We start from the raw sequence: 26,893 nt of genomic DNA, 5'->3' as shown, positions 1-26,893 counted from the left end.
GTATCCCCAGGATGCCTGTCTCTTTAACACATAATTAAAGAGGTTGATGGTGTCAAGGTTTCAATTAAGCAGTCTTGATTTCTTATTTTGATGCAAATTAGTAAGCTTCGTGTTTTGAAAGAAATTGCACGCATAGCTTCTCAATTTTAAAGTATTTTTGTTTTAGATAAATTCATGAGGTGATTTCACAGGTTTACAAAGAAGATATGGAAAGGGTATGTCTCATAGAAGACTTTATGCTTTGAGGATACATTTGAAATGCCATAAATTGATGAGAAACACCCATATATCACACATTCAAAATCAGATATAGAAATACATTTTCCCCTAGTGCTCCCCCATCCCTATACTTCAGAACTGTGGTCACTAGATCACTGTAGTGAGTTTCAGGAGAGAAAATAACTTGCTTCAATTTGCATTTTTCACATATACCTCTTCTAGTATGCATGAATGTCAAATTGATCCAGCCACAGAATTGCAAAGACAGCATAGTTTCTTCCAGAGTTTGTCAATCTAATTCTCCAGGGAATTTTAGGAACAGCCCTGTTATTATCCCAGTTTTACAGATAAACGAACAAAGTTAGGTTACTTGCTCAAGTTCAGTCATGAAAATGAAGTGAAATCTTATCATAGTTTCTAGTGGCCCAACCACTCTCTATACCTTAATCTCAGAGTGAAATTCCTCTGAGAATAAGCCCCATATGTTTTTAAAGCAGTTTCCATCAATGCAGCGGACAGACACTAATACGACCACTACATTCATCCAAGTTAATAAATCCAATTACCATAAGGAGAGAAAAATCACCTACTGAGTTAAACTAAGAACAAAGATCCTCAACTCTGTTTTCAAGGTCATTCGAAGGGACCATACTATTTGATTTTTTTTTTTTTGTCTCTTAATTGACATTCTTGTTTATCCATACAAATAGTCTTGAATATTATGGGTCACCGCTACTCTTGTCCAGTGCCCAGCAAGTGTCTAGACATAGCAAAAACACACTGAAAAAAAAAATTTTTTTTTTTTGTCTTTTTTTTTGCTATTTCTTTGGGCTGCTCCTGCAGCATATGGAGGTTCCCAGGCTAGGGGTTGAATTGGACCTGTAGCCACTGGCCTACACCAGAGCCACAGTAATGCGGGATCCGAGCCGCATCTGAGACCTACACCACAGCTCACGGCAACGCCAGATCCTTAACCCACTGAGCAAGGGCAGGGACCGAACCCGCAACCTCATGGTTCCTAGTCGGATTCGTTAACCGCTGCACCACGACGGGAACTCCCTGAAAAATTTTTAAAAATAGATGAATAAATAAATTCCCAAGTACTAGCCGAAATTTAGGCAAGAAACTCATTGGTTATTTCTCTAAGCCTCATTTGTCATATGATTACAACAGGGAGGATTAGAAGCCTTTTTGCAGACTCCAAATTAATTATTTCACATCTGACCCAACTAAAAGCTAGAAAAATACTTGCTGCATTAATGTGTATGTTTTGCTTTGTCTTGTCTTTTTAGGGCTGCACCTGCAGCATATGGAAGTTCCCAGGCTAGGGGTAAAATTGTAGCTATAGTTGCCATCCTACACCACAGGTCATGGCAGCACTGGATCCTTAACCCACTGAACGAGGCCAGGGATCGAACCTGCATCCTTATGGATACTAGTTGGGTTTGCTAACTGCTAAGCCACAGCAGGAACTCCAATGGGTGTATTTTAGCGTAAGGAAATAATGCAGAGAGAAAACAAAAATATATGAAGCCAGAATTTATATAAATATATGCCTGTGTAGGTTGCTCCATTCAAACCCCACCCATCTCGAATTCATGCCAAAACCCATGTAATTATACCCTGTAAAATCACATACAGTAGTAGTTATCACAATAATAGTAATAATAATTCTGTTGATTTGGCAAGGAATCCTTGTCTGAGCCATTTTGAATAAACATTTATTACATGTTCAAGTCGCAGTGCTAGATGACTTTTTAAAAGTTGAGTAAGACAGTGTCTCTGCCACCAAGTCCTTATCTAGTTGGAGAAAGAAGCATATAAACAATGGATTATTGTACAAGACTTAGTGTGTTAGATGTCATGATGAAAATATAAGTCAACAGCATAGGGAGTGCCCAACAAGGAGCAATTAATTTTGGCTAAAAATTTTTGAGAAGAATTCATGTAGAAAACGTCAGTTATTTCATTTGGTTCTTCTCCTTACCAAGCTGTGACGCATTGGGACAAGTATTGTGATATTCATTTATCAGAAAATATCCCTTTATTTATTAATATAGGATGTATTAAAGCAATAATAGAACTAGTATACAGCACTCAGCTCTAATTCCTAGTCAATACTACTTCCTCAGAGTTCCTGTCATGGCGCAGCAGAAATGATTCCGACTAGGAATCATGAGGACGCAGGTTCAATCCCTGGCCTTGCTCAGTGAGTTAAGCATCTGGCATTGCTGTGAGCTGTGGTGTAAGTCGCAGACTCAGCTCGGATCTGGTGTTGCTGTGGCTGTGGCGTAGGCCAGCAGCTGTAGCTCTGATTCGACCACTAGCCTGAGAACCCCCATGTGCCACCTGTGCAGCCCTGAAAACAAACAAAAAAATACTATTTCCTCTGTGGTCAGTTTGCTTTGTTTTTATGAATTGCTCACACACCTATCACTCCCATTAAAATGAAACTTTAAAAATTTTTCTTAATAGTAGCTATTGGTGCTGACTAAATGCCAGCAACTGTTCTAAATCTTTTACTCGCAGTAACTAATTTAGTCATTACACAGCCCTTTGAGGTTTCTGTATTTTTTCCTGTTTTATAAACGAGGAAACTGAGGCACAGGAAGTCAGTGTACCCAAAGATACCCTGCCAGGAGCCCCAAAGCCAGGATTTGAAAGCTAGGCAGTCTGGCTTCAGGATACAGTAGCTCTTTTCTGGCTTTCGGCAGCACCTAGCAGAATACTCTGCTCTGGTCTTAATGGATTATCAGTAAGAACTATTGACTTATGCAAAATCAATAGCCAGGAATGCTTTGAACAAAGTCTGATTCATTAACAAGCAAATATTATTGAAACTTAAAAAGTCACAAGCACAGATTAGAAAACAGTAGGTTTCCAAGATCAACAAAGTTGCCAGTGCTGGTACAACATTTCTGACAGCACAAAGGCTATTCATTCCATGCTTATTTCTGGGCAGATGACAAAACAGCAGAAACTATCCCTGCTTTGTTTTGTATTTCTAGCCATTTAGATTCTTCAAATGCCAATAGCACTCTTCAGAATACTCAGGAGAAACCAAGTCACAGCCTGTGTTGAACCTGAACAGATCCCAGAATGGTTTTGGAGGTATTTAAAATTTCAAAAATATTAAAACAATTTTTTTTTTTAAGTTTAGAAACTTTTTTCAAAACCTAAAACTTCTTAAACTAAAATAGGGAAGTTCCCATTGTGGCGCAGTAGAAATGAATCCAACTACGAACCATGAGGTTGAGGGTGTGATCCCTGGCCTCGCTTGGTGGGTTAAGGATCCGGCATTGCCATGAGCTGTGGTGTAGGTTGAAGATGCGGATCGGATCCTGGGTTGCTGTGGCTGTGGTGTAGGCCAGTGGCTACAGCTCTGATTCGACCCCTAGCCTGGGAACATCCATATGCCTCGGGTGCGGCCCTAAAAGGACAAAAGACCAAAAAAAAAAAAAAAAAAACCTAAAACAAATAGATATTTTTGGACAGGAGATGCTCTTTGGGAAAAAAGCATGTATGATCACTTAAGCCTTGAAAAATGTCAGACTTAAAACTTCAATAATAAGCATTTTTACCTTTTTCCCCAAATTTAACTTTGTAAGAAAAAAATAAATCTGGTATGACTTGAATCTTGCTGGCAAAAAAGTGGTACCTTACCTCACCATCGCACTGAGTGTTACTCTAGGGCTTTTGAAAGTGTTTGGATTTTGAACAATCTATTTTCTTGTTTTCTTCACGTTTCTCTCATCGTAAAAGTCAATATGGTAGAGTTCTCTTTCTTTAAAATAGTTCTTTTTTAAAAAATTATAATTCTAGGAGTTGCTGTCATGGCTCAGTTGTTAACGAACTCAACTAGTAACCATGAGGTTGCAGGTTCGATCCCTGGCCTCGCTCAGTGGGTTAAGGATCTGCCGTTGCTGTGAGCTGTGGTGTAGGTTGCAGATGCAGCTCAGATCCAGCATTGCTGTGGCTGTGGCATAGGCCAGGGGCTATATCTCTGATTAGACCCCTAGCCTGGGAACCTCTATATGCTGTGGGTGCAGCCCTGGAAAGACAAAAAGACAAAAGACAAAAAATAATAATAATAAATAAAAAACAATTACATAAAATTATAATTTTAGAAGATTTTTTTAATCTTTTTTTTTTTCTTTCTTTCTTTCTTTCATCTTTCTGGGGCCAAACTCACAGCATAGAGGTCAGATCACAGCTACAGCTGCCGGCCTCCACCACAGCCACAGCAATGTGGGATCTGAGCTGCATCTGTGACCCACACCACAGCTCACGGTAATGCCAGATCCTTAACCCATTGAGCGAGGCCAGGGATCCAACCAATATCCTCATGGATTCTAGTTGGGTTTGTCTCCCCTGAGCCACAACGGGAACTCCTCCAGAGCGTTTATAAAAAAACAAAAATTCTAGCAAAAAATTGTAGTCACAGTGGAGTGTTACAAACCGAAGTCGGAAATCATTTGGAAATCTGACACAGCCAGGCAAGAAGTCCTCCTACGAGAGCGGAACCTTTAGTTCTTCAAGTTCTTGGCATAGCTGTAAGGACATGATTGCGATCAAAGGGAAAGGCAGTGGAAGACAGCAAACAGAAAATAATGCAGCATTCTCTCAGTCAAGTCATCACATTCTAGAAATTATAAGCCAGCCTCAAAGAAACCTCTCCCATGAATGCCTGTTTATGGTCTGTGCACACAATAAATTTTAAGAAAATAGTAGTAATTATATCATAATGGAGGTATCTGTGTTTCAACATATTTCCCTTGACCTAGATTCTTCCCAGAGACAATGGCTGTAATCACGTCACTGAAGGATTGTGTCATTATGGTTACAGATACGGAGTTGCTGTCATGGCTCAGAGGTTAACAAACCCAACTAGTATCCATGAGGATGCAGGTTCGATCCCTGGCCTTGCTCAGTGGGTAAAGGATCCGGTGTTGCCGTGAGCTGTGGTGTAGACCGCAGATGCGACTCAGATCCTGAGTTGCTGTGGCTGTGGCTGGCAGCTACAGCTCTGACTGGACCCCTAGCCTCGGAATCTCCATATGCCTTGGGTGCGGCCCCAAAAAGAAATATTTGCGGATAGATTCCTATTTCCTATCTTCAGGAATGTTTGTTTAGTTTCAGGACAGTTTAGTTTAATGGCATATCACATGGGGCAGTTAAAAAATAATTGTTGATTAACAAAAAAGATATGGCTGCCTTCATCAAAACAGAATGCAAAAAAATCTCAGAGATGAATGTTCTCAGGGTAGGATGGGAGGAATTAATTACTGGACAGTTTTCCAGCTTTATAACGAGTTTGAAGCCTCTTGTTTTCAGACTCTGGGGTTTATTTGACAGTGATCGTAAGCAGTTTTCATTAGTCCATGGAAAAGAATGCCTCAAAGCTCCTACATGCTACTCAAAACCTGGAAACAGAAAAAGACAAACAATAAAATACCATTTGAAAAGATCAGACTCAGTAGGTGATTAGGTGAATAGGTTGCAAATGCAAATCCAAAGCAGAAAAATCTAAAATGATTTAGCTTGTGGAAGACAGGAATCCAGAGGAAATGGTGGAAAACTAACTTGGAAATGAGACAGTGGCAAACTTCCCCTAGGATGCTGCTGAGCTGCACACATAGACTGACAGGAAGTGGGGGTGGGGTGGGGGCAGGGGTGGTCCTTACTCAGGTACCTGCGCTAAAGAAGGTTCCATCTCCACGCCTTTATCATTACCAAAGTAAGAACAAAGAACCTGGCCAACTACTTGCTGGCTCCTAAAACCTCAGCTTGAAAGTGGCAACAACTCCTTCTACTCACATTTCATTGACCAAAGCAAGTCATATGGTTCCCTATAACTTCAAAGCATCAGGAGTATGCAGTGGTACCCTGTGACCAGAAGAAGAACTGGAAATATTTAGTGTACAGCACTATCTACTACTATTGCTTTTATGTAAATGTTTCCTGCCACTAAATAAACTTAAGGCTAAGAGCTACCTGAGATATTTGGGCTGAGTGCCTTAAATTTGGAATCTCTCCCTTTTGTGGTTGTTTGGCTAGAAATTCATTGTGATTACATCTTGAGTGTGTTTATTTAAAAATACAGTTTTAGTTTGTATGTACGTTTGCATTATCTTTTACTATGGATTCCTATTTCAATGGCATTTTGTGTAGAGATATTATCTCTATAAATCTGATTCATTGACTTTTTTATTGAGATATAATTTATATATTGAGATATATTTGTTTTGGGCATACAACATAGTGATTAGATGTTTGTACATACTGTGAAATGACCACCACAATTAGTCTAGCTAATGTCCATCACTATACATATTTACAAATATTTTTCTTGTCATGAGAATTTTTAAGACCTACTGTCTCAGCAACATTCAAATATATGACACGATATTTTAAACTATAGTCATCATGCTGAACATTTCATCCCCATGACTTAATTATTTTGTAACCAGAAGTTTGTACCTTTTGATCACATGCACCCATTTTGCCCACCCTCCGCCCCTGCCTCTGGCAACCACTGATCTCTCTATATATGTGAATACATTTTTTGTTTTTGTTTTGTGTTTCGTTTTTAGATTCCGCCCATAAATGCAATCATACAGCCTTTGTCTTTTTCTGCCTGAGTTATTGATTCATTGAAATTTGATGAGCCTTTTTTCTATTCTAAGACACTGCCAAAATTTGGAGATATGCCATGTGTACCTGAATAATATGTGTAATTCTATGTGTTAGGTGCAAGATACACATACATTATATCATTTACATCAACATAAATCTCTAACTTATATAAAATAAATATTTATCTAAATCTATATGTTCATGATTTATATCTTCTTTGTAATTCAGTTTATTATTATTTAATGTTCCCTTCATCCCAGCAGTATTTTTTCATCTTTTAAAAAATTTTATTATGGTTGATTTACAATGTTCTGTCAATTTCTGTTGCATGGCAAAGTAACGCGGTCATACATGTATAGACATTCTTTTTCTTACATTGTCCTCCCTCATGTTCCATCACAAGTGATTAGATGATTAGATATATAGTTTCTGGTGCTGTACAGCAGGATCTCATTGCTGGTCCACTACGAATGCAAGAGTTTTCATCTACTAACCCCAGATTACCAACTCATCCCACTCCCTCCCCCTCCCTACCCCCGGCAAACACAAGTCTGTCCTACATGTCCATGATCTTTTCTGTTTGATAAATAATTTGTGCCCTATTCTAGACTCCATATATAAGTGATATCATATGGTGTCTGTCTTTCTCTTTCTGACTTACTTCACTCAGTATGAGAGTCTCTAGTTCCATCCATGTTGCTGCAAACAGTATTATTCTGTCCTTTTCATGGCTGAGTAGTATTCCACTGTATATATGTACCACATCTTCCTAATCCATGCATCCATCAATGGGCATTTAGGCTTTTTCCATGTCTTGGATGTTGTGAGTAGTGCTGTGATGAACTATGACTGCCTGTATCTTTTTCAATGAAATTTTTGTCTGGATATTTGCCCAGAAGTGGGATTGCTGGGTAATATGGTAGTTCTATATTTAGTTTTCTGTATTTCCATACTCTTTTCCATAGATTGTACTAATTTATATTCCTCCAGTGTAGGAGGGTTCCCTTTTCTCCACATCCTCTCCAGCATTTGTTATTTGTTGACTTGTTAATGATGACCACTGTAAGTGGTGTGAGGTACTACCTCATTGTGGTTTTGATTTGCAGTTCTCTGATAATTAGTGATGTCGAGCATTTTTTCATGTGTTTGCTGGCCATCTGTATATCTTCTTCAGTGAAGTGTCTATTTAGGTCTTCTCCCCTTTTTTCAATTGGGTTGTTTTTTGTTGTTGTTGTTGAGTTGTATGAGTTGTTTGTATATTTTGGAAAGTAAACCTTTGTCAGGTGAGTCATTTCCAAAAATTTTCTTCCATTCTGTGGGTTGTCTTTTAGTTTTTCAATGGTTTCCTTTGCAGTGCAGAAGCTTTTGAGTTTAATTAGGTCCCATTGGTTTATTTGTATCTTTATCATCAAGTAGTATTTTTAAAAATTTTTAATGATTTTTATTTTTTTCCATTATAGTTGGTTTACAGTGTTCTGTCAATTTTCTACTCTACAGCATGGTGACCCAGTCATACATACACATTATACATTCCTTTTTCTCCCATTATCATGCTCCATCATAAGTGACTAGATATAGTTCCCAGTGCTATACAGCAGGATCTCATTGCTTGTCCCTTCCAAATGCAATTGTTTGCATCTATTAACCCCAAATTCCCACTCCCTCCCCCTCCTTCCCCCTCCCTCTCCCTCCCCCTTGGCAACTGCAAGTCTTTTCTCCATGTTCATGATTTTCTTCTCTGTGGAAAGGTTCACTTGTGCCATATATTAGATTCCAGATATGTGATATCATACGGTATTTGTCTTTCTCTTTCTGATTGACTTCATTTAGTATGAGAGCCTCTAGTTCATCCATACTGCTGCAAATGGCAATATTTTGTTCTTTTTTATGGCTGAGTAGTATTTCATTGTGTCTGTATACCACATCTTAATCCATTCATCTGGTGATGGACATTTAGGTTCTTTCCATGTCTTGGCTATTGTGAATAGTGCTGCAGTGAACATGCGGCTGCATGTGTCTTTTTCAAGGAAAGTTTTGTCTGGATATATGCCCAAGAGTGGGATTGCTGGGTCATGTGGTAGTTCTATGAAGAGTTTTCTAAGGTACATCCATACTGTTTTCCATAGTGGTTGTACCAGCTTACATTCCCACCAACAGTGCTGGAAGGTTCCCCTTTCTTCACACGCTCTCCAGCATTTGCTTTTTGTGGACTTATTAATGATGGCCATTCTGATTGGTGTGAGGTGGTATCTTGCGGTAGTTTTGATTTGCATTTCTCTAATAATCAGTGATTTTGACCATTTTTTTTATGTGCTTGTTGGCCATATATACATCTTCTTTGGAGAGATGTCTATTCAGGTCTTTTGCCCATTTTTCAATTGGATTTTGACTTTTTTGCTGTTGAGTTACCTAGTAGTATTTTTAATCTTCTGATCTTACTGTGTTGTTTTTGCTTTATTATTTATTTATTTATTGGCTACACCTGTAGCATGCAGAAGTTCCCAGACCAGGGACCAAACCTGTGTCAATCAATCCACAGTAGTGACAATGCCAGATTCTCAATCCACTGAGCCACCTGGGAACTCCCATTGTTTTGAAAGTGATTTACATAAGGTATAAAATTCTGGATAGATAGGTGTTTTCCTTAAGAACTTTGAAGATATAATTTTATTTCTTCTGGCGACGACTAGTAGTAATAAGTCTAATTGTAGGCCATCTGATCTTTTCTCCATGGGTAGATTTTTAGAATAACTTTGTGTTCACTCTCATTTTAATGTGTCTAGACATATTTATCAGGAGTATATTTTCAATCAGACAGCCCATGTCTTTTATCAACTCTAAAAATTCTCAATTATCTCCCTGCTTGTTGCTTCTGCCTTTTCCTATACTCTCTTCTGGGATTCCTAATTTGTGTGTGTGTGTTCATTCATTCATTCACTCATTCATTCAATTTTAACTGTCTCCTCACCAATCTATCTCCATATCTCTTAACCGATCTTTCCATTTCTCTCTTTTTACCTTTCTGCTGTATTCTAGGTGAATGCCTTATATTAGCTCCCATTTTATTTGTATTACTTTGATCATTCCAGTGTAGAGTTTATCCAGTTTACTGTTTTAAAAAGTGTCTTTTTTTTCTGCCTAATTTCTCACTTCTCTGGGATGATGCCCTTCCTTTTTGCCTCTCTTTGATAACTCCAGACATACTTATCTTAAAGTCTTTTTTTTTTTTTCTTTTTTGCCTTTTCTAGGGCCGCCCCTGCAACATATGGAGGTTCCCAGGATAGGGGTCAAATCGGAGCTGAAGCCGCCCGCCTGCACCACAGCCACAGCAACGCAGGATCCGAGCCACGTCTGTGACCTACACCACAGCTCACGGCAATGCCAGATCCTTAACCCACTGAGCAAGGCCAGGGATCAAACCCACAACCTCATGGTTCCTATTTGGATTCATTAACTGCTGAGCCACGACGGGAACTCCTTAAAGTCTTTTTAAGATGGCGCATTTATTTTAGTTTTGTCTAAAATGATTTCATTTCCTAATATTTGACTTTACTTGGTGCCTTTCTTGGTGTTAATTTTCTTTTTTGGCTTTTAGGTCTATCTTGAGTGGGTGCTACTTTTCTTTTTCTCTCTCTTTCTCCTCTCTGTTAAGAGGTATCATGGTTGCCTCCGCTCAGCCCCTAGGACCTCTAGTCCCAAACTAGGTCTTCTCTTGATGCTCAGGGTTCTTATTTGACCATGATATTGGGAAGAGTTTAAAGTCAGATGATGTGTTGGCTGGACTTTGTCATGAAGGTAGAGTCTGCCCTGGCATCTGACTTGGCACTCAGACTCTTACAAGCTGTAGCTCTGGACAGCAAATGGCAGCACATTTTTTCTGCCTCTCTTCCCAGGCTAGAGGGAGGAGAATGACTCGCCATCCTGCCCTACTTCTTTATGGACCAGGCAGATTATACCCTCACTGTATCTGCACACCTGCTGATGAGAATGGTGGTCTTGTGGCTTCAGACAGACCCACATTTCTCTTCAGTTTCCAGTTTACACAGTTTTACATTTTTTTCTCCCAATGCTTAGATATTTTCCTCTTGGATATGGAGTATGTGAGGGGCTCAAAGTGTGAACTTTGAATGTCATTTTTACAAGAGGGCTACACTCTTTTATTATCTGCTTAAAAAATATCCCTCAGAGTTCCCGTGGTAGCTCAGTGGTAATGAACCTGACTAGTATCCATGAAGACAGGGGTTTGATCCCTGGTCCCACTCAGTGGGTTAAGGATCTGGCGATGGCATGAGCTGCTGTGTAGGTTGCAGATGCAGTTCAGATCCCACATTGCTGTGGCTGTGGTGTAGGCTGGTAGCTGCAGCTCCATTTAAACCCCTAGCCTGGGAACTTCCATGTGCAGGGTGTGTGGCCCTTAAAAAAAAAAAAAATTCTGGAATTAAGCAGTACCTCCTAACCCCACACTGGCTGTGTGCTTCCTCTCTCTGCCTATTACTGCTCCACTGGGCCGCCTGTGCACCTCACACTGAACACCATTAATCAGTGTGTCCTGGAGTTCCTGTCATGGCTCAGTGGTAAATGAACCTGACTAGTATCCATGAAGATGCGGGTTCAATCCCTGGCCTTGCTCAGTGGGTTAAGGATCTGGCATTGCTGTGGCTGTGGTACAGGCCAGCAGCTGCAGCTCTGATTTGACCTCCAGCCTGGGAGCCTCCATATGCTGAGGATGTGGTCCTAAAAAGACAAAAAAAAATCAGTGTGTCCCTTCCCTGAGCAAATAATGAATGGAAGCCACAGTGATTTTAAACTTCTCTCCCTCTCTTATTATATAAAAACTGACAGACAAATAACATAAAATATTCTCTCATAAAAATAAAGATGAAAAATGTCCACATTCATTCAGGTATCATGACAGGATTTCTTGCATTAATCTGGAAGAGTCATTGGGCCTGGATGCCCCTCTTGCTCTGCCACTGCCTCCTAGAAATACTTAGCCTCATAACTCTAGTTTCCATGTATTGGCCATCCACAAGGGCAAATGGATAAAATGAGGCATTACCTTACCAAAAAACAGCAGCACCAACAACATCGACAAGCCACTGTTTAATACGGGTTGTAACGGATTTTGAAATGCAGGATAAAGGATACTTTAAAAATAATCATCTCAGAATCGTACCGGTGATGTTTTGTGCCCCTGTTTTTTGGGAAAGAGTGGAATGGAGATGATGAGGGAGGTTTGCATTGAGATTTGTTTCATTTTTTTTTAAAAGCTGTTCTTTTAAATGTACCATCTGTTGCTTCAGTGCTTCCACGTGGCTATGGTAACTACCAGCCAGAACCGAGGTATAATTGGTTATGGCTTGACCCCTACTGGGTCTTTCTCATGGAGAGAGACCAACTCATTGTGAGTCCTGTCACATTACAAGAGAGTTTCTTTGCAAATATGTCAGCCTTCCTGTTAATGCCCAGCAGAGGTAAGAATTAGTTATAGACTTTTTGCCAGCCATCTGAATTATAAGGTGCTAATTCTGCCAAGAAAATCCTACCATCCTCCTGAGTGAAACCTGCATACATGCTACAGTACTTTAACACATGCATCCAGATCTCAGATAACACCAAATAAATATGCTTAAGGCATGCAATTAGTCTTAGCAAGGAAAGAATGAGTCATACTGTCAGTTTGCATTTTCCATCCCTTTCCTGGAGATACATTTATGTGAGTGGAAGAAATTAACTAGCAACATATTGCTGATAGCGGTGTCGATATAGTTATTTGGAGACTGCAGTGTGTGCCCTTTGGGAGAAAAGAGATGTCCCCTAAAATGAATGTGTTTATAATTCTGAATCAACTTGGAATGTCAGTACAAACTCACTTATATTTTTTAGTGAAAAAAAAATTTTTTTAGTACTATCCACTGAAATGGCCTGGTGATATCGACCACCCCAATAGGAATGAGTTATCCTTGTGCCTAGAACTTGGTCTTTAAATATCATTTTCCTCCAAAAGAGATTTAGAGCCTTGAAAGAAGAGGCTGATGGGGAGGTCTATGGTAAGGAATGTACGTGATAAGCTTGAAACTTTTTATCGAAGGCTAGTAGGATTGTGTGAAAAGGACTCAGGAGGCAACTTCAATAAGCTCCCACTGTCCCCAGATTAGACAATTTATTAACAAGGACAGTAACTGCCATGATTGCAATAGACCAAATATGTCTAAGTCCACGAGTTCAAAATGATACTTAAATACATAGATCATGTTTGGAGAATAATAGAGCTTTGAGTTATTATTTTGGAAACTGGTAAATAAAGGATAAAGTCTTCTTTCTTCTTCTTCTTCTTCTTCTGCTTTTTAGGGCTGCACCCACAGCATATGGAGGTTCCCAGGCTAGGGGTCAACTTGGAGCTACAGCTGCCAGTCTACACCATAGCCACAGCAATGCAGGATCCAAGCCACTTGTGTGACTTACACCACAGCTCACGGCAACACCGGATCCTTAACCGCTGAGCAAGGCCAGGGATCGAAGCTGCAACCTTGTGGTTTCTAGTCAGATTCATTTCTGCTGTGCCAGGACAGGAACTCCTCCAAAGATAAAGTCTTCATCCTGCCTTTTCTATACAAATTCAAAGTAACCAAATTGTGGATGAGAGAAAGTATCTTTTCATAGATGCATGGTAGGTAATAAATGAAAAAGGAAAAGTAGAATGAAAACATCACATTTTGAAATCCCCAACAAATTAATACCGCAAAATGAAAGGCAGTATGAGCGTCTGATGGAAGCACCCATATCACTTACTAAGTCATCTTCACATATATACACAGACACACACCACTACCCCACCTGAATTGAACCACACCTCAAGACATAGAAATGCAAGGGCCAAAAACATGTATAAAACAAAGTAAAACAAAAATATGAGCTGTAGGAAACTTTATAAGACAGGTGACTCACTTTTCTTTCTCTCCATCCCCTTCTCTTCCCCTTCCTCCTCTAAATCTTCTACAGCAACAACTACAAAACTGCAAGGGGCGTTAAAAAAAAAAAACAAACGAGATGAAGGAAAAAACCTATGGATTAAGAGACAAGAGCATATTAATCAAATGCAATGTACGGAGATTTTGGAATCATGATTCGAACAACTTTAGAGAACATTTAATAGTATAATGTGGGAAATGTGAGCACTATTGGATATTTGAGGAGATTCAAGAATTACTGGAGTTCCAGTTGTGGCTCAGCGAGTTAAGGACCCAGCAACGTCTGTATAAGGAGGCTGGTATGATCCCTGACCTCTTTCAGAGGGTTAAGGATCTGGCATTGCCTTGAATTGTGGCATAAGTCATAGATGTGGCTCAGATCTGGTATTGCTGTGGCTGTGGCATAGGCTGGGAGCTGCAGCTCCAATCTGACTTCTAACATGAGAACTTCCAAATGCTGCAGGTGCAGGATAAAAAGAGAGAGAGAGAGAAAGAGAGAGAGAGAGAGAGGGAAAGAAATTACAGATGATTAGGAAGATACATTTGTGATATTGGGTCATGTTTTAAAAAAGTAAGCATAGTAAATTGCTATATTGAATGAATCTCCTGAGGCTGGAAGTAAGTGGGAATAGGACAGGGATGGAGGAGAGGAAGGCTCATGCAGGTGAAAAAGGAAAGTTTGTTGCTTCCTTCTGCACAAAGAATAAACTATAACTTGTATTTTAAATTCAGCATGTATATGAACAGTTTAACAAGTGAACCCATGATATTGTCAAGGTACATGGAGAGTGGAAAAAGTCTCTCTAGCGCATCTTTCTCTCCTAAAGGAAGTGTATTGAAACTTCACAACAGACTTAAGCATCTTCACATACATTGGAGTTTGCAGAATAGGAGTCTCAATACCCAGTGAAAGAATTAAAAAATATATGTGCCTGCATTGTAGTATTCTGTGTTTGTTAAAATTTGGTAGAATCTGAAATTCCTGTAGTGGCTCAGTGGAAAGAAATCCAACTAGCAGTCATGAGTTTATGGGTTCAATCCCTGGCTTTGCTCAGCAGGTTAAGGATCCAGTGTTGCCATGAGCTGTGGTATAGGTCACAGATGTGGCTCAGATCCTGAGTTGCTGTGGCTGTGGTGTAGGCCAGCAGTGTAGCTCTGATTCAACCCCTAGCCTGGGAACTTCCATATGCCACAGGTACAGTCCTAAAAAAGGCCAAAAAAAAAAAAAAAAAAAGTTGGCAGGATCCTAAGATATTTTTCCCTTTATCTCCCTAAATTAATCATCCACTATTGAGCAAGAAGACAACTGTAAGAGTAAGGAAATAATAAAAAAAAGAAAAAGGAATCTTTGAAGCTGAATATTTTGATGCTTACTTATATAATTTTTCCCCCGTGGGACATATTTCCTTTACCAAATCAAAGTATCATGGAACAAAGCAATTCAGCTGTAATTCTATAGTATTTCTTGAATGATTTTGCCTCCACTTAAAACTGTTGAAAAATTCTCTAGGTTGTGACATCTCTGTAAAGGTAAGATATTAGATCCAGAAACACACGTATATAAAGTGTCTGAAACACAATTGATGCCTAGAAGTCATTATTATTGTGTCAGAAAAAATATTAATATTGGCATATGCTTGGATTGTCTCCCTTCCCCTGACTGTCAAGGGAAATCTGCCTTGGGAAGTCCAGTTTTCTACCCTGTCCTAAAAAGGATGGGTAATTCTGTGCTGAATTTAAGCCTAAATGAAGCTACACAAATATGATGAGAAAGAGGAGAGAGAGGAGTTCCCATCATGGCTCAGTGGTTAACAAATCCTACTAGGAGCCATGAGGTTGTGGGTTCGATCCCTGGCCTTGCTCAGTAGGTTAAAGATCTGGCGTTGCCCTGAGCTGTGGTGTAGGTTGCAGATGCAGCTCAGATCCAGCATTGCTGTGGCTGTGGCGTAGGCCAGGGGCTATAGCTCTGATTAGACCCCTTGCCTGGGAACCTCCGTATGCTGTGGCAGTGGCCCTAGAAAAGGCAAAAAGACAAAAAAAAAAGAAAGAAAAAAAGAAAAAGAAAGAAAAGGAGGAGGGCAGTATTAGGTAGGCTGGGAGTTTAAGAGGGTATTTTTTTAGAGGGAAAGTAAGGTTGGGGATGAGGGAAGAGGATTTTAATAAAAGTGGATATGGAGCATTTATTTGGATCCTCCTGAATGTCTTCTGAGAGTCACCAGCCAAAGATGGAATTCTTCTTAATTATGTTTCAGGAGTTGAACTACACTTCTGGAATGCAGCACAGCTATGGGACTGAACCCTGAATGTCAGGGTTCACGATATTATGTACTTAAAAGATGTGTAGTGAAGAATTAACATTGTCCAAAGAGGAGTGTGTCCTTTGCCTTTGGCTCCTGGGGGATCCCTGGAATGTCCTCCCTGCTAAGTGTGTCTTTGCTTGCTTGGAGGCCTCGGGCCACTCCTGATAGTCTATGCTAACTCTGTGATTTATGATGAAGGCTTTGGGCCACACAGTATCAATTCTACCCAGGGGGGTGGGAGTAGGGGCACAGGGAGAGAAGGGGGGCTGGAGACCAAGGTCAACTATGATCAAACCCCAGTAATAACTCTCAACACCAAGGTTGAGATGAGGTTCCCTGATGTCACACTCGGTGTGTATTCTCACAAATCATTGCTGGGAGAAACAGGCATAGTCCACACACATCGGCTGAGACAGGACAACTGAAGACCTGTGCTTGGCATCTCCTGGATACTGCCCAATGTGTGTGTCCCTTGGCTGGTATTAATCTGTATCTTTTCACTAAAATCAACCATAGCCATGAGAATGACAGCTCTTCTGAGTTCTGGGAGTCCTAGTGAATTATCAAGCTGGACGGTGGACTTGGAGAGCTCTTGAACTCACATTTGGTGTCTGAAGTCTTGGAGATTCACAAACTTTGCAGATGGGCGTGGTGAAATATATTTCTACACACGAATGTAAGATGAGAGGATTGACAGAAAAGCCTACCAGTAAAAAAGGGAACTGCATTTAGAAGGGAACAAGCCTAAAACTGTAGACCAATGAACTATACTTCCATGGAGTTTCTGCTATGGTGCAGTGGGTTAAGAATATGACTGCAGTGGCTTAGGTTGCTGTGGAGGTGTGGGTTTGCTCCCTGACCCCTGCACAGTGGGTTAAAGGATCTGGCATTGCTGCAGTTATGGCATAGCTTGCAGTCGTGGCTCAGATTCAGTTCCTAGCCCAGGAATTTTCATATGCTGCAGGTGCAACTATAAAAAATAAATAAACAATGCTTCCAGAAGAAATATTAGAATACACACTCAAAGTAGCAAAACATGGGAGTTCCCATCATGCCTCGGTGGTTAATTAACATGACTAATATCCTTGAGGACGTGGGTCCAATCTCTGGCCTCACTGGGTTAAGGATCCAGCATTGCTGTGAGCTGTTGTGTAGGTTTCAGATGTGGCTCGGATCCAGCATTTCTGTGGCTCTGGTGTAGGCTGGTGGCTATAGCTCTGATTTGACTCCTAGCCTGGGGACCTCCATATGCCGCAGGTGCAGCCCTAAAAAAGACAAAACAAAACAAACAAACAAAAAAACCCAACAAAATAGCTAAATATGGAAACCAACATGGCTTTTGGCAGTAAATTGTGATCTAACTTTTTTACAGTAGTGATCAACATAGTAAACTGGGGGAATATAATGAATATAATACATATTAACTTTAGTAAAATTGTTATTCAGTGTCAGGCTTTGACTCTTTAAAGCATCTCATGCTAAATGAGATCCAAAAAGTTTATAAATTCAACTAATTCAATAGCGACATGTGCACAGAACAAAAAAGTAACTCATAATAGAGGAAATCTATACAAATGCAAGCTAGGACAGAACTTGTTTTGCAAATGTATGGCATAAATTGATCCGGAATCATACAAACCACAAGTTAAGTAGGAGTTAGCAGGGTGTCATTGTAATTCTAAAAGTTAATACCAAGTTATCTAAATAAGAAAACGGCATGTGAATCTTTGTCACTGTGTTACTGTGTTCTATTTTGGTGAGATCATTTTTAGATTATTGTTATTCATTTTAAAACCCCATATTTAGCACAAGAGACTTCAGCATGTGGGGTTCCAATCCTAGCTCTGCCACTGACAGACGGCCTCTGTTATGGGCATCTTCAGGGGCTCAGCTCTCCAATGTTCTTCATTTCCGGCTCCTGTTAGTTGAGGGCAGCAGGTCAGAATCACTCTCATATGACCACACAGATCTCAAATCCTTTGTTCCTTCAGAACAGACATAGTTCTTTTTTTAAAAAATGATTTTAATTTTTTCCATTATAGTTGGTTTACAGGGTTCTATCAATTTTCTACTGTACAGCAAAGTGACCCAGTCACACACACATGTGTATACATTCTTTTTCTCACATTATCCTCCATCAAGCTCCATCACAAGTGACCAGAAATAGTTCCCAGTGCTACACAGCAGGATCTCATGGCTTTTCCATTCCAATGGCAAGAGTTTGCATCTATTAACTCCAGATTCCCAGTCCAGCCCCCTCCCTCCCCCCCGCCCTTGGCAACCACAAGTCAGGAACAGACATTGTTAAAAGCGATTTGGATGATTGGCAGGGCGGTGTCCTAAATCACAACGTCTTTATACACAAAGACAGGTTTCACAGGAGATCCTACGTTAGCAGCCACCGATAAGCTCCCACAGGGGACAAGCCAGGAGCCCCAGCTAGGCTCTGTGCCAATACTCCAACCTGCTCCCACCACCCTTTTCTCCATCTTCCTCTAGAAGCCTCCACGTGTGTTAGCAGGGGCTTGGAGGAAAGCTTCATGTCATGACCTGCCTGCAGTTAAGAGTGGCCAGCTGGGTGTAAGTGACAGGAATGGGGCCAGCTTCTTCACCACGTCCTTTCCATTTCTCTTCCCTCATGCAGTGGCACTGTTACGAGAGCCAGCTTGGGTCATGAGATGCGAGAGGATGGCAGTACAATACACTTTAGACAGTTTCGTGGACAGAGCCTGCTGCTGTTTTGCTATGAGAAAGAGAAAAAAAGCCATCTTGGTCAAGCCACTGTATTTTTGAGGTTCTTTGTTACAGCCATTTAGCTGTGCCCTAACTTATTTAGAAACTGGCCCTGGAAATAGGATGCTGTCAAGTCAAAGCCTAAAACAAGTAGCATGGGCCAGTTTCTTGTGTAATAAGGACGGAGGAAATATTGCAGGCTGGAAATCTGAGGCCTCTTGTATGCCATGGCAAAACACTGGGCAAAGTTCTTGCTTACTTTAGCTGTGGAGCCCATGATTCTAGGAAAAGAGATTGGGGAAAAAAAACTCAGAATGTTAGTACTCATTTGCTGCTCCTTAAGGCATTTAACAAGGTGCCATGAAAGAGATGAAGCAAGGTGTACATTGGCCAGTTTGCAAGCATAAATGCTTAGGCCTTGCTGTCCTGTTCTGAGAGCTGCAATCTATATTGATTAGGAATCCAGTGACTGAGGGCTTAATCAAGCTGGAAAAGCCAACTGTAACTTTATGATGAAGAGCAGAAGACAGCCATGTGTCTCAGACACCAAACCAGGCCTTCCAATAAATGCTCTTCCTCAGACAATGGGAATCAACTCAACTGCAAAGATCATTTAGTTGAAGGAGAGAGAGACAAGCCAAGCACAGAGGCCAGTACATAAAAGAGGAGGAAGCAGCAGATGGAAAAATGACCACCCAAGGCCTTTACGAATGTTAATGTCACATGACACTAACTGGAAGCAGATAGACTGGGAGCCTATTACGTTTCTGAGACAATTATACTGCTGAGAAAGAAAACGGAAGCCAGGCTTAGGGATGTCTATGACAGTTTGCCATTCGCCCTCCCACCCCTGAAGCCACCCGGGGTCCCCGATCCGTACCTCCAACGCCCACTTCGGATGTGACCATGGTGGACAGTGGATGAGGGAATGCCTCCCTGAGAACAGACCAGGTCACATCAAGGAACTTCACTGCAGGGCCGGCAATTACGTTGGGGCAACTGCTGCCCAGCCACCGTTATCAACTGCCATGGACTCCTGACTGGTCCCATTCTTTCCTTTGCTGAATGAGAGTTTTAACTGTGATCACTGGGTTTCTACTCCAAAACTGTGTGTTGGCTGTCCTGGGGAATGGGTAACTCCCCTTTCCGTTCCTAGGTACCTGCCCTGGAGTTAGTTATTTCAGGACCTGACAGAGGGCACTGAGAGTCAACCAGAATGCCTGGCCTTTGAGCTGGATGAGTGATTGAACAGGGTTTTAGGATGTACCCCTTTGAGGGGTGTGTTCTGTCGGGGGGGAGAAAGGTGCACTCGAATACTTGAGTGGGGAGCCAGGACAGCTTTGTAACAGATGTTAGTTTTTTTCTGTCTTCTTCCTTTAGTAATAGCAACCCTTCCAATTTAATGGGGACAAATGCTGGAGATTACAGTTCATCCTCCTGGGTAATCCAGCTAGCCTGAGTCCCAAAGGGAGGGATGTGAGCGGGACAGTTGTGTGCAAGTGTGGTGTCACATCTTTAAAAAGGAACATGGCTGCCTCCACGCCCCCTTCTGTTTAGCTGGAGAGCAGAAGCCATGCTGATGAGCCTGCTTTGATCTTGGAGGAAAAGCAGCCCCCTAGGGGATGGATGGTGGAATGACAAGACAGAAGAGCATCCCTGGGTTAGATTAGAGCTGCTCTGATCACCTTTCCTGGACCACAACCTAACTCAGGGCTGTCATGTGGAAGAGTCATACATTTCTTTATGTTTGGAACCCTTGTCTTTCTGGATTTCATTTTTAGGAAGCTTATTTTGTATTCTAGCACAGTATCTATCATTTGGCAATGTTTATGTCTCCAGCTTTAGTGAACTAGCCTAGAATGCTAATAATGTCTCAATTTATGTAAAAACTGATATATTTTACTGTTCCTATCGTGGCTCAGCGGAAATGAATCTGACTAGTATCCATGAGGATGCAGGTTCCATCCCTGGCCTTGCTCAGTGGGTCAAGGATCTGGTGTTGCTGTGAGCTGTGGTGTAGGTCGCAAATGCCACTTGGATCTGGCATTGCTATGGCTGCAGTGTGGGCCAGCAGCTACAGCTCCGATTCAGCCCCTAGCCTGGGAACCTCCATATGCTTCAGGTGTGGCCCTAAAAAGACAAAAAAAAAAATTGATATATTTTGAAGTAGTTTTAGACACTGAAAAACTGTGAAAAAAATACAGCGTTCCTGTATATGTCACACAGAGTTTCACCTATCATTAAATCCTACATTAGTAGGGTAACTGTGTCACAATTAATGAATCAATTATAACTAAAGCCTTGGATGTGAGGGTGATGTGGCTGTGACATCTGTCACCCTCTTGATCTCCAGGGTGGATCTGGCTGGCCAGGGAGGTGACCTCTTTCTCCCTCATCGCTCTGTGTGTGTCCCTCCCAAAGTTGTGCACTTGGGCGACCTTCCCCTAAAGACGAGGACGGTTCCTGGGTCAAGGGTATACAAGTGGCTACACTCCCCTGCCAGAACATGCACACAAGATCTCAAGGCGCTTTTGTAGGAGAACATAGGGTAGCTGTGCTCCCAAGACACCAGACACATCCAAACAAATCTCTGCATGTGGCAGTCTGCCTTCTTTTAAAAGAAAAAAAGAAAAGAAATAAATAAAAAATAAAACTTAGCCTATGGTTTACTAAAATTCTTTAGTTTTGACTTAAGGTCCTTTTTTGGGTTCCAGGATCTCATCCAGGAACCACATGGCAGTTAGTTGTGATGTTTCTTCAGGCTCTTTTTTTGCTATGATGGTTTCTCAGACTTTTTTTTTTTGGTCTTTTTGCCTTTTCTAGGGCTGCACCCATAGCATATGGAGGTTCCCAGGCTAGGGGTCTAATCGGAGCTGTAGCCACCGGCCTACACCAGAGACACAGCACACGGGATCCGAGCCGCATCTGCAACCTACATCAAAGCTCACAGCAACACCGAATCCTTAACCCACTGAGCGAGGCCAGGGATGGAACCTGAAACCTCATGGTTCTTAGTCAGATTCATTAACCACTGAGCCACGATGGGAACTCCAGACTTTTTTCATTTTTTGATACCTTTGACAGTTGTTGAGAAGTATTGGCCTTTCCACTAAGATGTGTATTTTTCTTATGATTAGATTGGGGTTATGGTCTGGGGGAAGAAGGCTACAGAGATACTGTGCCATTTTCACCACATCCCATCAAGCACATGCGAGTAATATGACAAACTTTATTGTTGACGTTAGTCTTGATTATCTGTCTGAGGTAGTGTTTGTCAGGTTCCTCCTCTGTAAAGCTACTTCTTGTGCCCTATCCCACACTGTGCTCTGGAAGATATGCACCATGCAGCCCACACCCCAGAAATGAAGAGTTATGCCCTTCCTCCTTGAGGATGGAGTAGCTATATAATTTATTTGGAATTCTGCATGGAGGATTTGTGTTGCCTCCATTATTTATCTATTCAATTATTTAGTTACTGCCAGCAGGGACTCACAAATCTCTATTTTGTACTTTGGGTTATAATTCAATACTACATTATTCAGTTGCTCAGATACCAGCTTTGGCCATTGAGAGCTCTTCCAGTTGACTCCTATGTCCTTTTGACATGTCCACATCAATTGTGTGTACATATGTGGGTGCATGTGTAGCTTTGACCACTTCCTTATTTTCTGGCACTGTAAGATGCTCCAGGTTCATCTTCTATACATCCTGCCCCAGTCTTAGAACCAGCCATCTCTCAAGAAGTCTTGCTCCCTTTTATTGGAGAATGGTATTTTAAAAATCAAGATCTGGGAGTTCCCGTCATGGCGCAGTGGAAACAAATCCGACTAGGAACCATGAGGTTGAGGGTTCGATCCCCGGCCTTGCTTGGTGGGTTGGGGAACCAGTGTTGCCGTGAGCGGTGGTGTAGGTCGCAGATGTGACTAGGATCCCGCATTGCTGTGGCTGTGGTGTAGGCTGGCAGCTGTAGCTCTGACTGGACCCCTAGCCTGGGACCCTCCATGTGCCACAGGTGTGGCCATGAAAAGACAAAAAAAAAAAAAAAATTCTGTATGTAACCATCTGTATCTACATACTAAATTAAATGTGAACTTTAATGTCTCCAACACATTCATCACCACATGGATCTCCTCTCTTCCATATCTTTAACTTTCTACTCCAACTGTGAGAAATTTTGTTCTCACTATTTACTGAATTATTCAATTCTAGCATCTATGTAGAGTGGCTTCAGCACTGTGAGCCTATACTCAGTGAAAAACAACCTGATCAGCTAGAGTACAGTTACTTGAGTCTTTGGTCTTTAAATATTCCACTCATTTCCAAAGATACTAAGGTCAGCACCTTTTCTCCTCACCCCCTTTATTGAGGCAGTTTCATACACTTTCAAGACCATTAGATTCTCTTGCAACATTCTGCATTCCATCCTGGGATCCCGTGCCTTGAACACGTAAATGAGATTTTAAATTTGCTTGGATTAATATCCATTCTTTGTACTGCCAAGTTCTGTGGGTTTTGACAAGCACATAGTGTCATGTACTCACCATTACAGTATCATGCAGAACAGTCCAACTGCACTAAAAAATGTCCTGTGCCTCATCCATTCAGCTCTCAGACTCTTCAGCCCCACTCCTCCTGAAGCCCCAGTCATCACTGATCTGCTTATTGTCTTCATGGTTTTGCCTTTTCCAGAATGTCACATACATGGAATCATACAGTAATTGCACCTTTTTCAGACTGGCTTTTTCCATTTAGCAACAAGCATTTAAGAAGGATCTGTGTTTCAGCAGATTTGGTAGTTCATTCATTTTCCTTGTTGAATACTACTCCATTGTATGGACATAACACAGTTTGTTGAGACATCTGTGTATTTATTTATTTTCTTTTTCTTTTTTGGCGGCACTTGTGGCATATGGACATTTCCGGGCCAGGGATCAAATCCAAGCCGGAGCTTCGACCTAGGCCATAGCTGCAACAATGCTGGATTCTTAACCCATTACAAAGCGTTGAAGATTGAACTGGTACCACCACAATGGGAACTCCAAGATATTTGTTTATTGAAGGACATCTTGGTTTCTTCCAGTTTTCGATGATTATAAATAATGCTGCTATAAGCATTTGTGTCTTTTTCTTTTCTTTTTTTTTTTTTTTTTTTTGTCTTTTTGACTTTTCTAGGGCCACTCCTGAGACATATGGAAGTTCCCAGGCTAGGAGTCTAATCGGAGCTGTTGCTGCCAGCCTACACCAGAGCCACAGCAATGTGGGATCCAGGCCATGTCTTCGACCTACACCACAGCTCACGGCAATGCTGGATCCTTAACCCACTGAGTGAGGCCAGGGGATCGAACCCGCAACTCATGGTTCCTAGTCGGATTTGTTAACCACTGAGCCATGATGGGAATTCCCATTCGTGCTTTTATATGAACATAAGTTTTCAGATTAGTTGAGTAAAAACTTAGGAGCACAACTGCTGAATTATGTGATAAGAATATGTTCAGCTTTGTAAGACACTGTCGAACTGTCTTCCAAAGTGGCTGTACCATTTTGTCTTTCCATCAGCAATGAATGAGAATGCCTGTTGCTCTGCATCCTTACCAGCGATTGTCATTGTCAGGTTTTAGTTTTTAGCCATTCTAAGAGGCATAAAGCAGTATCTCAATGTGGTTTGAATTTGCATTTCCCTAATGAAAAGTGCTGTCGAATATCTTTCATATATTTGTCAGCTGTATGTCTTCTTTGGTTAAGTGTCTGTTTGGATGTTTTGCCCATTTTTTAAATTAAGTTTTTTGTTTTCTTATTATTTAGTTTTAAGTTTTATTATTGTTTTGGTTTTGGTGTGGAGACCAGTTCTTTATCAGATATGTATTATGCAAATATTTTCTCTCACTCTGTGGTTGCTCTTTTTATTCTCTTAACAGTGCCTTTCCCAGAGCACAAGTTTTTAATTTTAATACAGTTGAGCTTAAATCATTTTTTTCTTTTATAGATTGTGCTTTTGGTGTTATAGCCAAAATCTCTTCGTGAGGTTCAAGATCATGTTTTTCCCCTATGCTTTCTTCTGGAAGTTTTAGGATTTTGCAGATTACATTTAAGTCTATAATCCTGAGTTAATTTTTATAAAAGACATAAAGTTTTTATCCAGCTTCTTTTTTTTCTCTTTTTGCATATGGGTGTCCAATGGTTCCAGCACCATTTGTTGAAAAAGACTATTCTTTCTCCGCTGAACTCCATTTGTGATTTTTTTTATTTTTTTTCTTTTTTTGGCCACTTCTGTGTCATATGGAAGTTCCTGGGCCAGGGATCAAACCTGCACCACAGGAGTTTCCTTGGTGGCTCAGTGGGCTAATGAATCTGACTAGTATCCATGACGACACAGGTTCAATCCCTGGCCTTGCTCAGTGGAATAAGGATCTGGCATTGCTGTGAGCTGTGGTGTAGGTCACAGATGCTGCTTGGATCCTGCATTGCTGTGGCTGTGGCATAGGCCGGTGGCTACAGCTCCTTTTTGACCCCTAGCCTGGGAACCTCCATATGCCACGAGTGAGGCCCTAAAAGGCAAAAAACAAAAACAAACAAAACACCAAAAACCCCTGTGCCACAGCAGTGACCTGAGCTGTGACAGTGACAATGCTGGATCCTTAACCTGCTGCACCACAGGGGAAGTCCTGCCTTTGCGCTTCTGTCAAAAATTAGTTACTGTGTTTGTCTCAAAATGATTTTAATCTGTTCATGAAGTCAATAATATTCAAAAACATTTTAATGACAAATTTAAAAGGCATAAATGAATTCTTCTAAATGTCACCATTCATTTTATGATATATATTTTTAATAATCCATTATGAAACAACCATAGCCTGTCTCTCACCTGCTTCTTGAACTTCATCTCTCTCTCTCTCTCTCTTTTTTTTTTTTTGTCTTTTTGCCATTTCTTGGGCTGCTCCTGCGGCATATGGAGGTTCCCAGGCTAGGGGTCGAATCGGAGCTGTAGCTGCCAGCCTACACCACAGCCACAGTAACGTCAGATCTGAGCCTCGTCTGCAACCCACAGCACAGCTCATGGCAATGCCGGATCCTCAACCCACTGAGCGAGGCTAGGGATCAAACCCGCAACCTCATGGTTCCTAGTCGGATTCGTTAACCACTGAGCCACGACGGGAACTCCTTCAACTTCATCTCTTCATGTTCACTATTTCCAGCTTCCTGGCAGTCTTTTTTTTTTTTTTTTTTTTTTTGGTCTTTTTTTTTGTTGTTGTTGTTGTTGTTGTTGTTGTTGTTGCTATTTCTTGGGCCGCTCCCGCGGCATATGGAGGTTCCCAGGCTAGGGGTTGAATCGGAGCTGTAGCCACTGGCCTACGCCAGAGCCACAGCAACGCGGGATCCGAGCCGCGTCTGCAACCTACACCACAGCTCACGGCAACGCCGGATCATTAACCCACTGAGCAAGGGCAGGGACCGAACCCGCAACCTCATGGTTCCTAGTCGGATTCGTTAACCACTGTGCCATGACGGGAACTCCTCTGTGATTTCTTTAAATCACACCAAAGCTGCACTTACCTTGGGACCTAAATGCTGTCTTGTGGAGTCTTGCCTTTCTAGGCCTGAAGAGTCCTTGAAGCTCGTGATCATTCCTTTTCTCTTGGGAAAGGAGGTAAAATTAACCAATTGTGACTCTCAAGAAAGTCATACCAAGATGTGAATGCTTCATCCTACTAGATACATTATTCATATTGCAACAGGGGAAGAGACGATGTAACATTTATACAATTCCTGTGCATAGTCCCTCCTAGATCTGAAAGGATGCTGTTTAACTCTTGCCTGTTTCTATTTGGAAAACAGAAAGGGATCTGACCCTGAGTGCTGCCTCAAATGCAGTGAGGAAACATCATTTCTGGCTTATTGTTCCCACTTCCATGAGCACAGGTGTAGACCCACCTGTGACAGTCATCAGAGAGCGCCTGTGACTGCTTTATCCAAGTGAGCAACTTTGGCCCGATGACCAGGACCAAGCAGCCACTTGGTGTAACCCACTCCTGGGCA

The sequence above is a fragment of the Sus scrofa genome, chromosome 11 (genome assembly GCF_000003025.6).
Source record: "Sus scrofa isolate TJ Tabasco breed Duroc chromosome 11, Sscrofa11.1, whole genome shotgun sequence".
Lineage (NCBI taxonomy): Eukaryota > Metazoa > Chordata > Mammalia > Artiodactyla > Suidae > Sus > Sus scrofa.
This window is presented reverse-complemented; position numbering follows the sequence as displayed.